We start from the raw sequence: 17,785 nt of genomic DNA on the forward strand, positions 1-17,785 counted from the left end.
TCCACCCCCTGGACCCCAGAAAAACATATTCTTTCCAAATACAAAATACATTCATCCCATCACAATATCACAAAAACTTAAATCATTTCAGTAACAACAGTTAAGTACAAGATCCCATTAAATCAGTTACAGGTGTGGTCTGTCCAAAAGCAAAATTCCCCTCTGACTGTGGACCTGTAAACTTAGAACAAGTTATGTGCTTCCAATATACAAAGGAGGGACATTCATAGGATAAACATTCCCATTGCCATAAGGAGAAATAATAAGGAAAACAGGGTTAACAGGACTAAAATAGTTACTAAAACCTGCAGGACAAATTCCATTAGATTTCAAAGTCTGAGAGTCATTAACAGAACAATGTTGCATCCTTGGGAATTGAGAGAGTGGGAGTCTACCCCTTCCCAAAGGCCTTCTCGGCAGCCCTTTCCTCTCAAAATGCTGGGGTGAGTTCTCCAACATATCCACACATTGGGGACACCATCTCAGCCCCACCCTCCTCAAACATTGGGGCAGCACCCAGATTCCCTTCCATCTCCTGGGCACATGCTCAACCCCTTCAGAACACTCGGGTGGCAGCCAGGCTCTCCCCAATTCCCTGGGAATGTGCTCCACCCTGTTTGGGATCTGGGGTATCAAAACTCTTCCAGAGCATCGAGGCAGAATGCTCAACCTCGACCTCCAGGGCCAACTCACCCTTTTCATGCATGTGGGCCACTCTGCTCTCCCAGCCCAAGGCCTCTTGACTCCAGACCTCAACCTCCATGACTCTGTCTTTGAAGAAATTTTTCCTTCAATTTGTTCCTTGTCTGTCTCCTCCAGTCCAGCCCAGCAATGGCTCTGTCTATAAAGGTCTTGCAAAAATTCTGTTGGCTTTGCATGAAGCACACAGGGGTCAAAGCCATCAGACAATATGACTTTCCACAAATCCTTTCTGCTTAACTTCTTTTCCAATCTTGGCCTGTACTGAAATGGTGGCTGCGTTCCATGTTTGGTTACATCCTCACATTTGGCTGTAGCTTCTAGGATTCCACCCTCTGGAAGCCTGTAATTTTCCAAGCCATCAGCTTCTGGTTTCTTTGAACCCTAGAGTTCAGTTCTAAGCTTATCTCTCTCTGCTCACCTGTTACTATAAGCTGCAAGGAGAAGCCAGGGTACATCCTCCACACATAGTCTGGAGAGATCCTCAACTAAGTTTTCCAGGTTGTTGCTTTCAAATTCTTCCTTCCATCTGACACCAGGACTCAATTTTGCCAAATTCTCTGCCACTTTAAATCAAGGATTGCCTTTCTTCCAGTTCGCAACAACACATTCATCATTTCTGTTAAAGTCCTCGTCAGAAATATCTTTAGAGTCTGTATTTCCACAGTCTCTTCAAAGCAGTTTAGGCCTTTTCTATCAAGCTCCTCACAATTATTCCAGAATCTTCCCCTTATCCATTTAAAAAGCCACTCCAACATATTTGGTATTTGCAAACACAGCAGCACAAGCACCCCTCTCCTGGTACCAAAATCTGTTGTAGTTTGCTAATGCTGCCAGAATGCAAAACACCAGAAATGGATTGGCTTTTACAAAAGGGGGTTTACTTGGTTACACAATTACAGTCTTAAGGCCATAAAATTTCCAAGGTAATGCATCAACAATTGGGTACCTACACTGGAGGATGGCCAATGGTGTCCGGAAAGCCTCTGTTAGCTGGGAAGACACATGGCTGGCATGTGCTCCAGAGTTCTGCTTTCAAAATGGCTTTCTCTCAGGACAGTCCTCTCTAGGCTTCAGCTCCTCAAAAATGTCAATCTTAGTTGCTCTTGGGGCATTTTTCCTCTCTTAGCTTCTCTGGAGCAAAAGTCTGCTTTCAAAGCCCATCTCCAAATTGTTTCTCATCTGCAGCTCCTGTGCTTTCTTCAAAGTGTCCCTCTTGGTTGTAGCTCCTCTTCAAAGTGTCACTCTCATCTTCACTGAGTTCCTTGTGTTTGTCAGCTCATTTATATGGCTCTACTGATCAAGACCCACCCTGAATGTGTGGGGCCATACCTCCATGGAAATTATCTCATCAGAGTTATCACCTACAGTTGGGTGGGGTGCATTTCCATGCAAACAACCTAATCCAAACATTCCAACTTAATTTCCACTAATATGTGTGATCCACAAGTTTGCATCAAAGAATATGGCTTTTTCTGAGGGACATAGTACATTCAAACCAGCACAGTGTCCCAAATCAGCAGGATACACATTCTTCTCTAGTGCTCATGGAACTTTCTCCAGAGTAAATCATATTCTGGGACATAAAACAAGCCTGAATACATTTCAAGAAATTGAAATTATTCAATGCACATTGTCCAATCACAATGGAATACAATTAGAAGTCAATAACCATCAGAGACTTAGAAAATTCACAAATACTTGGAGGTTAAACAACAAACTCCTAAACAATCAATGGGTTAAAGAAGAACCAGCAAGAGAAATTTCTAAATATATAGAGACAATTAAAAATGAGAACACAACATATCAAAATCTATGGGATGCAGCAAAGTGGTCCTGAGGGAGAAATTTACAGTGCTAAATGCATGCATAAAAAGGAAGAAAGAGCTAAAATTAAAGAACTAATGGAGTAACTGAAGAAGCTAGAAAATGAACAGCAAATGAATCCTTAATCTAGTAGAAGAAAAGAAATAACAAGGATTAAAGCAGAAATAAATTACATAGAGAAGAAAAAAATGAGAGAATAAACAACACCAAAATTGGCTCTTTGAGAAGATCAACAAGATTGACTGGCCCGTAGGTAGACTGACAAAATCAATAGGAGAGAAGACCCGAATAATCAAAATAGTGAATGAGAGAAGCGACATTACTGCAGATCCTGAAGAGTTTTAAAAAAATTATAAGAGGATACTATGAACAAATTTATGACAAAAAACTAGATAATATAGAGGAAATGGACAATTTCCTGGAAACATATTAACAACCTAGACTGACCAGAGAAGAAATAGAAGACCTCAACCAACCAATCACAAGCAAAGAGATCCAATCAGTCATCAAAAAGCTTCCCACAAATAAATGTCCAGGGCCCAATGACTTCACAGGAGAATTCTACCAAACTTTCCAAAAAGAACTGACACCAATCTTACTTAAAATCTTTCAAAACATTGAGGTAAATGGAACACTACCTAACATACTTTATGAAGCTAACATCACTCTAGTACCAAAACCAGGCAAAGATGCTACAAGAAAGTAAAACTATGGGCCAATCTCCCTAATGAATATAGATGCAAAAATTCTCAACAAAATACTTGCAAATTGAATCCAAAGACACATTAAAAAAGTCATACACCGTGACCAAGTAGGGTTCATTCCAGGCATGCAAGGATGGTTCAACATAAGAAAATCAATGTATTAGAACACATTAACAAATCAAAAGAGAAAAATCAAATGATCATCTCAATAGATACTGAAAAAGCATTTGACAAAATCCAACATCCGTTTTTGATAAAAACATTTCAGAAGGTAGGAATTGAAGGAAACTTCATCAATATGATAAAGGGCACATATGAAAAACCCATAGACAGCATAGTACTCAATGGTGGGAGACTGAAAGCTTTCTCTCTAAGATCAGGAATTTGACATTGATGCCCACTGCCAGCACTGTTATTCAACATTGTGCTAGAAGTGCTAGCCAGGGCAATCCAGAAAGACAAAGACATAAAAGCCATCCAAATTAGATTGGAAGAAGTAAAACTGTCATTATTTGCAGATGATATGATCTTATATCTGGAAAACTCTGAGAAATTGACATCACAGCTACTAGAGCTAACAAACAAATTTAGCAAAGTAGCAGGATACAAGATTAATGCACATAAGTCAATAATGTTTCTGTGCACTAGAAATGACCAAAGTGAAGAGACACTCAAGGAAAAGATACCATTTTCAGTAGCAACTAAAAAAAAAGTACCTAGAAATAAACTTAACCAAAGATGTTAAAGACCTATACAAAGAAATCTACATAACTCTACTAAAAGAAATAGAAGGGACCTTAAAAATGGAAAAATAGTCCATGTTCATGGATAGGAAGTGTAAAGGTCATTAAGATGTCAATTCTACCCAAACTCATCTACAGATTCAATGCAATCCCAATCAAAATTCTGCCAACCTACTTTGAAGACATGGAAAAGCTATTTATAAAATTTATTTGGGAAGGGAAGATGCCTTGAATTGTTAAAAACACTCTAAAAAAGAAAAACAAAGATGGTGGTCTTACACTCCCTGGCTTTGAAGCTTATTATAAAGCCACAGTAGTGAAAACAGCATGGCATTGGCACAAAGATAGACATATTGATCAGTGGAATTGACTTGATAATTTGGAGATAGACCTCCAGATTTCCAGCTGACTGATCTTTGATAAAGCCCCCAAAGACACTGAGCTGGGACATAACAGTCTTTTCAACCAATGGGGCTGGGAGAGTTGGATATCCCTATCCAAAAGAATGAATGAGGACCTGTACTTGACACCCTACACAAAAATTAACTCAAACTGGGTTACAGACCTCAACATAAGAGACAGTACCATAAAACTCCTAGAAGATAATGTAGGGAAACATCTTCAAGACCTTGTATTATGTGGTCACTTCCTAGACTTTACATCCAAAGCACAAACAACAAAAGAAAAAATAGATAAATGGGAAATCCACAAACTTAGACGTTTCTGTACCTCAAAGGAATTTGTCAAAAAGGTGAAGAGGCAGCCAACTCAATGGGAAAAAGTTTCTGGAAACTATGTATCTGACAAAAGACTGTTATCTTACATATATAAAGAAACCCTACAACTCAATGACAATAATACAGATGGCCCAATTATAAAATGGGCAAAAGATACAAAAAAATAGTTCTCTGAAGAGGAAATACAAACCACAAAAAACACATGAAAGAATATTCAGCTTCCTTAGCTATTAGAGATATGCAAATTAAAACCACAACAAGATACCATCTCACACCAATTAGAATGGCTGCCATTAAACAAACAGGAAACTACAAATGCTGGAGAAGATGTGGAGAAATTGGAACTCTTATTCATTGTTGGTGGGACTCTATAATGGTTCAGCCACTCTGGAAGACAGTCTGGCATGTCCTTAGAAAACTAGATATAGAGTTACCCTTTGATCCAGCAATTGCACTTCTCTGTATATACCCGGAAGATCTGAAAGCAGTGACACGAACAGACATCTGCACTCCAATGTTCATAGCAGCAATATTCACAATTGCCAAGAGATGGAAACAACCCAAATGTCCTTCAACAGATGAGTGGATAAATATAATGTGGTATATACACATGATGGAATACTACATGGCAATAAGAAGAAACGATGTCATGAAACATATGACAACATGGATGAACCTTGAAGACATAATGATGAGTGAAATAAGCCAGGCACAAAAAGAGAAATATTATAAGCTACCACTAATTTGAACCTTGAAAAATTTAAAATAGTTTATGATGTAGAATGTAGGAGAGCTAGCCATAGATAGCAATTAGTGAAGGGGCAATGATAATCTAATGAGAACAGTTAAGTTAGTGTGGGTAAATTTAATGTTCTGAGAGTGCCCACGAATGACTATGGTTTGTTACTTTCTGGTAGGTATGGTAAGAACAAGTTCACAGAATTATCTTAAGTTATCTGTCTTTGTTATTCCTTTTCTGGGTTATAGTCCAATATTTTACTGGGGTAGAGTAGGATTATGTTGGAAGTAATGTATTTATTTTAGGTTAGATGCCTTTTACTTATTCCCTTGTTTTGGTTTGTTTGAAATGTTTTTTATTGTATGTTTGTAAAAAAATTTTTGATATAGTTAATAGTTAATAAAAAAATGAAAAAAATATGCAGATCCCCCCTGAGGAGCTGGGGGAAAGTGCAGATGTGTTGGGCCTCCCCACCCGGATGGTTGCTGATGTGCTTACAAACATTGGGGACTGGCTGTTTTATGTGCCAACCCTCTATCATGGGACTTGTCCTTGGGAAGCCTGTTCCTGCAAAGAGAGGCTAGGCCTGCTTATAATTGTGCCTAAAATTCTCCCCCTGAATGCCTCTTTGTTGTTCAGATGTGGTCTTCTCTCTCTAGTTAAGCCAACTTGGCAGGTGAAATCACTGCCCTCCCCCTACATGGGATCAGACACCCAGGGGTGTAAATCTTCCTGGCAATGTGGAATATGTCTCCCAGGGAGGAATCTAGACCTGGCATCATGGGATGGAGTATGTCATCTTGACCAAAAGGGGGATGTGAAAGGAAATGAAATAAAGTTTCAGTGGCTGAGAGATTCCAAAAAGAATTGAGAGATCACTTTGGTGGGCACTCATACGCAATATAGATAACTGTTTTTAGGTTTTAATGAACTGGAATAGCTAGTAGTAAATATCTGAAACTATCAAACTACAAACCAGTAGCCTTGAATGTTGACAATGATTGTATAACAATGGGTCTTACAAGGGGTGACAATGTGATTGTGAAAGCCATGTGGATCACACTCCCCTTTATCCAGCGTATGGATGGATGAATAGAAAAAGGTGCACACACAAAAAAAAACTAAAGGAAAAATAGGGTGGGGGGACAATTTGAGTGCTCTATTTTTAGTCTTAATTTTTTATTCATACTTTCACTTTTTCTGGTACAAAAATGTTAAAAAATACATCGGGGTGATGAATGAACAACTATATGATGGCAATGTGATCAATGGATTATATACTTTGGATGATTGTATGGTATGTGAATAAATCTTAATAAAAAGAGGAATGATGCCTGTATACATGAGGCAACATGGATGAGCCTTGAAGACATTAAGCTGAGTGAAATAAGCCAGACAGAAAAGGAGAAATATTGCATGATCTCACTGATATGAACTAATTAGAATAAGCAAACTCTAGACTCTAGTTGGAATCTAGAATGAAGATTACCAGGGGTTGGATTCTGGGTAGAGAATGGGGACTTAATGCTTAGTTTGTATAGAATTTCTTTTTAGGTTGATTATAAAGTTTTGGAAATGGATGGTGGTGATGGCATCACATTATTGGGTGTGTAATTATGAGAACTGAATTATATACATGAATGTGGTTAAAAGGGGAAATTTTAGGTCCTACAGAGTTACTAGAATAAACATTAACAGATAAAACATAGAACTATATAACAGTGAGCCCTATTGTAACTGATGGACTACAGTTAATAGCATAATTATAAAATGTTCTTTCATGAATTATAACAAATGTACCACACTAGTACATGTTATTAATAATAGGGTGGTATACAAGAATAAATTCAACTAATATAAACTATGGATGATAGTTAGCAGTACAATTTTATTATTCTTTCATCAATGGTCACAAAAGTACCACACAAATGCAAAGTATCAACAATGGGGGTATATGGAATGCTGCCATTTTACATGATTTTTCTGTAAATATTCAACTTCTTTAAAACAATTTTTTAAAAAAGGAAAGATACTTGTTTAATTCTCAAAAGAATTATCTGTAAGTTGACCATATTACTTTTTCTATAACATGCCATATATTAGTGCAATACCTAATTAAAATAATATCATGGAATATGCCAAATTTATTATCTCACATAAAAATAGGACATTTTCATCCTGAAATGATCATTTGCAATTTTAAAACCCAATGAGCAAACTCTGAATGGGAGATGATATTTTCAATACATTAATAGTTTTTGGAGTATGCAATGTCTCTCCTGCAAGACTAGCAAAGCAGCTTCAGGGTGATTAATTGTGTGGCTAAAGATATAATTAATCTGTAACTGGAAATGTATGTGAACCTCTTTTTGTGTGAGCAAATAAACTTACTATGCCATGTAAAAATGTGAGCCATCATACGCATAATGTTTGATCAATTTGATCATAGTGGTATTTAATCCAGTTTATATTTTAAAGAATTTTGAATGGAATCAAATGGTTCCCCATCTCTCTTTTCTCTTTTAAAAGTGCTGTAAATTAGTATTTCTTCAATATTAATTATCTGTGTAATTGCCAAATAACTGACCCTGTTACTTTGAAAAAAAATACAGTATAGAAGGTACAGAAGGTTGGCGGACACATCTTTATTATCTCATATGAATATAAATTGACATGTAAAATTGATTTTTACCAGTTTATTGTAAATAAAATTCCAAAATCCTGGCATCCTCTCGTAATTCTAAAGATTGCAATGTATTCATTTGAAAAAATAAGGCAGGGAATTAGTTTCCATTAGAGGTTTTAGATAGTTTTGCATAAGAATGTACATGTTTTGTTAAAACTCTCAAATTTAAAATAGATATATTTTCTAAAAAAAATCTTCTCTACAGTCTCAATGATTTTTTAAAATATTAGAGCAATTCTTTTATTGCCAGGTAAAAGTTTGTAAGGATTTCTAGCAAATGGGATTTATTTTTTAAGAGTGATGTTGTATCAATTTCTACGTGACGTAATTCATTTTAGAACTTCCTAAAATTGTGGAAATGCATATAATAGATTAGTTGATTAGGAAGTGCTGAACTGCAACAGCACACAGAATGGCAACAGGTGCAAATCCTATCACAAGGATTAGAACAAAGGTATCATCGCTCATCTCTGTCCTGGGCTTTTCATCTTTCTCTTCATTAGGGCTGCCTCCTCCATTTCCGCCATCACCTTTGCCAGGCCCTGAGTGTTGCTTATGAATTGAGAAAAATTCTGATATTGGCATCCAGCGCAGACCTTGCAATGATAACGTAAATTCGTGAGGAAGTTGGAAAAGGAGAATGAAGTGTTTGGTCCTTAGTAAATCTAAAGGAAATGGAGCCAGAAAGAAAAAAATTTCTTAGCAAATAAAGTTATATTGTATGGTTTTTGATGACAGAAAAATATGAATTATTAATTCATTCTTCTCATGAATGTGTTCACAAATTTTTTATTCTTAACAATACCTCTAATGTCCTGAGGAGCTGGTACTGTTGATGTAATTTTGTTCAATGTGAGAAATAACCAAGATTTATTATTATTAAACTTTAATTTCCTTAGGTTTAGAATTGAGTAATGCATTGTGGGCAGTGTAACTGAGCAGTCCTAAATCATTAAATAGTAATAAGTTAATGAAATGAATAAGCTAATTGTTTCAAAATAAGTATTATATGCATAAAACCTTAGGGACAAGATAGGAGCTTTGGATGAAATTTATTCACTTTAAACATCTTAAAAGAATTTCTTACTCCTTGACAAGAGCTCAATCCCCAGCAGAATATGAAACTATAAATTTTTAAAAACTGAATTTGCAAGAATTTACTAGATCAGTTCCTTTTCACTGATGAGTTGAAGATTGTAAACAATGGGATCTCCTTTTATTGGCTCCAAAGGCTCCCACTTGACGTCACAAATATTGCTGTTCAGCTGATGTAATTTAGGTGCTAAGAAAAGAGTTTCAGTTTAGAACATTCCAGTTTTCCTAGATGATTTTGAATGTATAAAAGCCTCAGATACAATTCCATGATCTTTATAAGGCATCCCATATATGCTTAATCTAATAAATGTAGTTCTTATTGTAAAGCCTTTTGTTACACCATCAAGCATCTTTATGACTGTATTAAAATACTTAAAAAATTAAAACTACCAATTGATAATGCATGTTCTGGTATTCCAATAAGGTCTTACTTTTTTAGTATTACAACTTTTATATCTTTGTATAACCCCTATTTGTATACTCTCCTACATTGCATTTATATGGTGCTTCATATATTTGGAAGAATTTTCACAAATATCAAAAATTTAATCTTAGGATCATAGCAACTGTGAAAGGTAAGTTGGGCAGGCTCTTTATGTTATTAATCTCTACATCTCAGGAAAATGGAGTTTAAATACATATGACATTAGTCAGGAAAAGGGCAAGGAATTATTGTGGTCTAAGTCATATTTAATTCCAGTAAGTTCTTGTTGGCTTTACACTGAAGACAAACCATTTTTTAATAGTGACTGGATTCATGTGTGGATGTATTGGAAAAACTAAATCTCACAAATTGGAAGTAAAAAATCCTCAAAGCCCAGACTCTAATGTCTGTAAATTCAACTCAGCAGTTTATTTTATTGTTCAAATGAGAGTAAATTCAGAGTTTCAGAAATTAAACTTGCCAAGTTATAATCTAACTTTTTTCAGCTTTTAGTCAGTATAATCACTTTTATCAATTTATAAGTTTTGTTGTAATAATTCTCTTTATTAAATAAAATCTATAGCAAGGAATAGATATTATGACAGAGTAGAAGGAGCACTGGAATAGGAATCAGGAGCCTACAGTTCTAATCTTGGCTCTGCCACTGATACATAGTGTACATTAGCTTTCTTACCATTTTTTTTTTTGGATTTACCTTCTTCCTCTCAAAAAGGTGGCAGAGTCGTGGTGTGGTTGAATGGATTTTATGATCTCTAATGTCTTTTCTTACATTGCCCTTTGAATCCTCAATTAAGTATTAGTCTCCTCTGGTATTATATTGTTGAGTATTAAAAATAATCCTTACTGCTGAGTTTCATGTTGGAACTCAAATTAATGCAACTTCAGTGTCATGGCTTTTAATACTTACCTTAAAGTGTGGATGGTGGGGTTTTGGTTGTAGTGAAAGTATAGATGCTGGAAAGTTGTCCTTCACCAGCTTCATTACATGCCTGGATTTTAAATTTGTATTGAGTATATTCACTCAATCTTTGCATTTTGTGAGTCTGACAAGGCCTATGGTAAATGATAGAAAATCTGAGGGTGGGAGTGGAAGTGGCAGATGCAATATTACTAATCAACCTTCATAAGGAACAATTAATTCTTTTTTTTCTTTTTTAAGTATTTTTTATTAATCATATTTTTATTGTGAAATATAACATATATACATAGAAGTGATAACTTTCCAAGTGCAATTTAACAAGTAGTTGGAGAGCAAATTTCAAAGATTGTTATGGATTATAGTTTCAGTTACTTCCTTATTGTGAAATATAACATATATGCAAAAAGGTAATAACTTTCAAAGTATGATTTAGCAAATAGTTTTATAGGAAATTTCCAAAAATGTTATGAATTACAGTACCATAGTTTCAGCTATTTCCTTATTGTGAAATGTAACATATACAAAAAGGTGATAACTTTCAAATTACAATTTAACATGTAGCTACAGAACAAATTTCAAAGAATGCTATGGGTTACATTTCCACCATTTCAGTTCTTTCCTTCTAGCTATTCTAATACCCTAGCAACTAAAAAGAAAATTATATAGAGATTCACTATTCATACTATGTCAAATTCCATCCTGTCTGTTGCAACCCCTTCCTCTAGTTTAATAACTTTCCCAGTCTTCAGGGATGTCTAGGCAGTGACCACCCTAACTTGCTCATGTTGTAAAGGGGTGTCAACATTATGGGTAAAGGGGGTGCATCTGGTTGCCTGGGCATTTTTCATTTCAGTTACTGTAGTCTACAACTCCACTAGTCTGCTTGGCTCCTTGTTAAAATTTCTATTTCTTTACTTAGACTTTCATATTGTTCATTCATTCTTTTCCTTATATCCTGTAGTTCTTTCTCTGTACTCTCCTTCATCCCCTTAAGAATTGTTAAATTCATTCTTTTAAAGGCTTTGTTTGGAATGCGCACATTCTCATCTTCATTGATTTTATTTATAGCCTCTTCTTTTGGATGGGCCATTATTTCCTGTTTCTTTGTCATATACTCAGTGTAAATGGTACACAGTGTAACTTTTAATATTTTAAAATGTTAACAATGGATTACTCTCAGGAGGTTGTGGCTGCAAGGTACACGGGCTGAGGAATGGAATCAGTGACTTTCCAGGATGTTGCTGTGGATATTACTGAGGAGTGGCCTTTGCTGGATTCTTCTCAGAGAAAACTATACAAAGATGTAATGCTGGAGAACTATAGCAACCTAGCATCAGTGGGGTATCAGCATGGCAAACCCAGCCTCATCTCCCACTTAGAGCAAGAAGAAGAGCTGAGGACAAGGAGACAGAAATTTACCAAGATATTTGTCCAGATTGGGGGACTTCATCAAAAACCAAATGGTCAGTTCTTATGGATGATATTTTTGGGAAAGAAACATCCAGTCATGTGGAAATGGAAAGAACTCATCTTAGAGAGAAACCCACTGAATATGCTCACTTGTTTAAAGTCTTCAGCATAGGCACTCATCTTACTCAGCAAATGGGAAGGTGCACTGGGAAGAGGCCCTATTACTGCCATGATTATGGGGTAGCTTTCAAAGACAGCTCACATTTCACCCATCACATGAGCATTTATGGTGGAAGAAACCTGTATGAATGTCACCAGTGTCAAAAAGCCTTTACCACATCTTCCCTTACATGTCACAAGAGAATACACACTGGGGAGAAACCTTATGAATGCAATGCCTGTGGTAAAGCCTTCAATGATCCTTTAGCCCTTAAGAGTCATGTCAGGACTCACACCAAAGAGAAGCCCTTTGAATGCAGTCAGTGTGGAACTGCATTCTGAACCCTTTCCTCCCTGAAAATACACGTGAGAATTCACACTGGAGAGAGACCTTAAGAGTGTGATCTGTGTGGGAAGGCCTATGGCAGGAGCTGTCGCCTTATTGCACCCAAGGGAACACACACTGGCGAAAGGCCCTATGAATGTCATGATTGTGGAAAAGCTTTCCAGCATCCCTCAATCTTAAAGAACATGTCAGGAATCACACTGGAGAGAAAACCTATGAATGCACACAATGTGGAAAAGCCTTCTGATGGAAGTCTAACTTTAATTTGCACAAGAAAACCACCTGATAGAGAAAACATGTGAATGTAAAGAATGTGGAAAAGTCATTGGTGATCTCGTATCATGGAGGAAACATATGAGAATTCATGTCATAAAGAAAGCTGTTGAATGTAGACTGTATGGAAAAGCTGTCAGAAACCAATCAATCCTTAAGAAACACATGAATTATCACACTGGAGAGAAACCATATGGGTGTGACCTATGTGGGAAGACTTTCAGCACAAGCTCAAATCTAACTGCACACAGGAAAAAACATCCTCAAGACAGATGCTATGAATGCACTGTGTGTAGGAAAGTCTTCAGTGATTATTTATCACAGAGGAAGCATATAAGCATTCATCTTGTAAAGAAATATGTTGAATGTAGACAGTGTGGAAAAGGCTTCAGAAACCAGTTAACCCTTAAGACACATGAGAACTCACACAGGAGAGAAACCATATGAGTGTTATCAATGTGTGAAAGCCTTCAGCATAGCCTCTAACCTTAATGTGCACAGGAGAATACACACTGGGGAGAAACCTTATGAATGTCTTGTCTGTGGGAAAGCCTTCAGTGACCATTCATCTCTTAGGAGTCATGTGAAAACTCACCAGGAAGAGAAGCTCTTTGTGTCATTGACGTGGAAAAGGCTCCAGTGAATGTACCTTCTTTAAGAGAAACAAGCTCAGACTCATAGGTGTAAGGAAGGTAAGAAAGTCCTCATGAGTTCTCACCTTATGTGCACAAAAGAATACATGTAACTTGGAGGATCTGAATTTTTATAGCAATGGGAAGATTTGAGTTTTTCATCATCTAGGAGACCTGTGAGAACTTGTGCTGAGAAGAAAACATATATCTGTGGTTTGGAGGAAGAAGCTGTTAGCACATGTTCAGCTCTTAACAAACATGTATATGTTCACAGTGTGAGAACTTATGGAGAGAAATCCTATAGTTTTGTATTTAATGTGGAAATGACTTTTTCACCACCTCAATTTTTGGGTATAAGAGCAAACAGGAGAATATCTAAAGAAAATGACAGAGGAACCCTTTTCTTATCTCACATTGAATTCTTCATGAAAGAAATCACTCTGAAGAGAAAAACCTATACAGTAAGGAATGTGGGAAAGTTTACAGCAGAGGTCAGTATGGCCCAAAAGTTAAAAATAGTTTTTACATTTTGAAAGAAGAATATGTAACAGAGAACATATGTGGCTTACAAAGGCTAAAATACTTCCTCTCTGGCCCTTTAAAGAAACACTTTGCCAACCCTTGATTAAAAGCAGTGACTCTCAGCTAGGGGTGATTTTGCTGGCCAGGGAATATTTCATAATGTCTGGAGACATTTTTGGTTTTTGCAGCTGGCAGAGATGTGCTATTGGCATTTAAGTGGGGAGACATCAGGAATGCTTCTAACATTCTATAATGCACAGGAGCCCCCAACAACAAATAAGTATCTGTCCCAAAATGCTAATATTGCTAAGTTTGATAAACCCTGGTTTATAGTAAGTAATTTTTATGAAATATCTGAATATTCACATTAGGAGAAACTTAAAACATTTTAATTGTAATCAATGTGATCACTCTTTCAGGAACATGTGAAACTTGCACTGCAGATAATCCTTCTGGATGCTGCCAGTGTGGAGATGCTTTTAGCCACACCTCCTGACTTCCTGTGCATATGAGACTTGATAGTGGGAGACAAATCCTTTGGGATTTTCCAGTGAATGTGGGATTGCCTTATCATTTTTTCATTCTGAAAATGGACCCCAGTTTGTTAATTTTCAGTCTTTATGAATTGTATGTTCCTCTAGATAACCCTTAAGCCTAATCAAAAGGTTTGTGTATAGTATTTTAATTATAACTTCATTCTTGATATGTTTAATTCCCTTTTAAATAACCTATTTGACCAAGGGGATATTTAGAAGTGTAACATGGGTATTTTTTAGTACCTCTTTGTCACTGGTATCTAATTTAAATGCATTGAAATCAGAGCATGATTATCTTCATCAAATGGACTCTTTGGTAAGTTTGCAGCCTCTCATCTGGCCAAGGATGAATTATACTTCTAGTTGCTTCCCTAATATCCACACTCAGCTTCTCCCATATCTAGAGAATCTGGGTTTTGTCAGATTAGTAAAATGTGCTATGTTTTTAAAATCTCCCAACTTCTAGGTTTTATTTCAACTAATAGTATTCATGTCACACAGCCCTGGCCATTGATAGTTAAGTAGAAGTCACTGTGTAGGCTTCTGGAAAAGCTCTTGAGAAAGGGTGCATATTATCTGCATTTTTCTCTATATGTTTGTTCTTTTCTTTCCCCTCCCTACTTCCAGCCTTGAAAGGAGATCCAGTACCTCATGTTAAAGGACCCATCTTGTAACTGAGGATGAAAGCGACAGTCTAAGGTGGACACTGTAGAAAAGTCACAATTATCCTGGTCTCCCCAGTGGCTTTGACTGCTCAAACCCTGGACTTCTTGTTAAATAAGAAAAAATAAACATTGATTTAAGCTGCAAAAAAAATGTTAACAATGGGACTTACTTCTTGGGATGTCTGTTTCCTGGTTTTGTAAGCAGCTGGTAATAAGACAGAGGTTTCTTAAGCTTTAGCCCTCCTATTAGGAAGATGTGCCCAAGGCAAATGCACTGTGCAGGGTTTTCCATCTTACTGGGCCTCTGTCTTGTCCTGGGCTTTTGCTTGTTATTTGTTTTGGAGTAACCCTGTTTACAGGAGTTTGGTTGCCCCTCTCTTTCCCAGGAGACAGATCTCCTTCTCCAGGGTATCTGAAGCTGGCAGGACTTTGTCACAGACAGTCTGCCTCTAAAGTTTTTTACACTCCTTTCATTATCTCATGCTGCTTTTACCTGAAGGGCAAATTCTGGGAGGCAGATCACCCTGGAAAGGACTTTCTCAGTTTGGTCTTTACTTACCAAAACAGGGCCAGGAATCCATGAAGGGAGTGCAGTCCAGCTCCCAAGTGCCCTGTGAAGGATTCAGTCCCTGGCTACCTGCTAACAGAAAGAATGTAAAACTTCTCTTCCCCAGAAGAGGGGTGTGCATGGATGATCTCTGATCATGGATTTTGATTACTGAATTTGGATTACTGGGTCCCAGCTCTGAGGGCAGCTATTGAATTAACATGCCCCAGACAAAGGTGAAGGCAGCCATTGTTTCAATCCTCTCCAAACAAGGGTGGAAGCAGTGGAGATTTAATCACACAGTACTTCCTGAAGGCTGTGGGGGACTGTTAGCTGAAGGGTGGCATTTGCTGGGCAGGACAAAAAAGCTCAGCTTTGGAAAGCCATCAAAGAAGCTTTTGGTGCCCTTCCTGAACCCTTCAGAAGGAGAAGAAAAAGAGAAAGGAGCAGAAGGAATAGTCAAAGAAATAATGACAGAGAACTCCCCAAACTTAGCAAAAGACATGAATGTGCACATCCAAGAGGCTCAGAGGACACCAAACAGGATAAACATGAAGAAAACTATACCAGGTGTTTGGTTTGCTAATGCTGCTGGAATGCAAAACACCAGAAATGAATTGACTTTTATAAAAGGGGGGTTATTTGGTTACACAGTTACAGTCTTAAGGGTACCTTCACTGGAGGATGGCCAATGGCATCTGGAAAACCTCTGTTAGCTGGGAAGGCATGTGGCTGACATCTGCTCTGAAGTTCTGGTTTCAAAATGGCTTTCTCCCAGGATGTTCCTCTCTAGGCTGCAGCAGCATGTGGGCCTGTGTGGCTTTTTTTTAAAGTGCTCCAGTGATCCAATAATGATCCATGCCAAATAGGAGGAGCCACATCTCCATGGAAACAATCAAGTGGTCACACCCTAATCAAAGGTGTCACTCACAGTTGGGTGGGTCACATCTTCATGGCAACACTCAATCACAAGGTTCCAACCTAATGAAAACCAATACATCTGCCCCCACAAGATTGCATCAAAGATAATGGTGCTTGGGGGGACATAATACATCCAAACTGGCACACCAGGTAATACACTGATTACACTATCAAATGCAAAAGACAAGGGGAGGGTTCTGAAAGCTGCAAGAGAAAAGCAATCTGTTACACACACAGAAATCCCAATAAGATTGAGTGCCAATTTCTTATCAGAAACCATGGAGACAAGAATACAGTGGGTTGAAATACTTAAAGTGCTGAAGGAAAACAACATCCAGCTAATAGTTTTATATCTGGTGAGATTCTCTTTAAGAAATGAGGGAGAGATTAAGACATTTACTTCTAGGAGTTTTATAGTTTTAGTTATTATATTTAGGTCTTTGTTTTGATTTTATTTTTATATGTCATGTGAGGTAGGTACGCACCCTCATACTTTTGCATATAGATATCTGTTTTCCCAGCACAATTTGTTGAAGAGACTATTCTTTCCAAATTGAGTGGACCTGATGTCCTCATTGAAAACAAGTTGGCCATAGATGTGAGGGTTTGTTTCTGAACTCTCAATTTGATTCCATTGGTCTACAAGTCTGTCCTTGTGACTGTAGCATGAGGTTTTGATTACTGTGGCTTTGTGATAAGTTTTTAAATTGGGAAGTATGAGTCTTCCAACTGTGTTCTTCTTTTTCAAGATGGTTGTGACTACTCAGGGCCCCTTAACCTTCCATATAAATTTGAAGGAATCAAACAGAAATACTAGAGTTGAAGGCCAAAATAACTGAAATAAAAACTTCCCTAGAGGTGTTAACAGCAGATTGTAGCTGGCAGAAGAATGAATCAGTGAACTCCAAAATAAGATAATTGAAATTATTCAGGTTAAGGAGCAGAAAGAAAAAAGAATGAAGAAAAGTGAATAAAGCCTTAGAGAAATGTGAGACACCACTAAGCATACCAATGTACACATTATGGGAGTCCCAGAAAGAGAAGAAAGAGACAAAGAGGCAAAGAAATAATGGCTGGAAATATCCCAAATTTAAACTTCCCCATGCATTGAAAGTGTTCATGCTTAAAAGGTGTTTAGAAGGGTGCCTAGTATATAGTAATATATAAGTGTTACTCTTAT

General features: G+C 37.1%; 1 pseudogene; it reads right to left on the bottom strand.

Annotated features, from left to right (window-relative positions):
• Positions 1-7,753: 7,753 nt before the first annotated feature.
• LOC119523109 overlaps positions 7,754-17,785 on the bottom strand; it is a 153,821-nt pseudogene continuing 143,789 nt past the window's right edge.

This window comes from Choloepus didactylus, chromosome X (assembly GCF_015220235.1).
Source record: "Choloepus didactylus isolate mChoDid1 chromosome X, mChoDid1.pri, whole genome shotgun sequence".
NCBI lineage: Eukaryota > Metazoa > Chordata > Mammalia > Pilosa > Megalonychidae > Choloepus > Choloepus didactylus.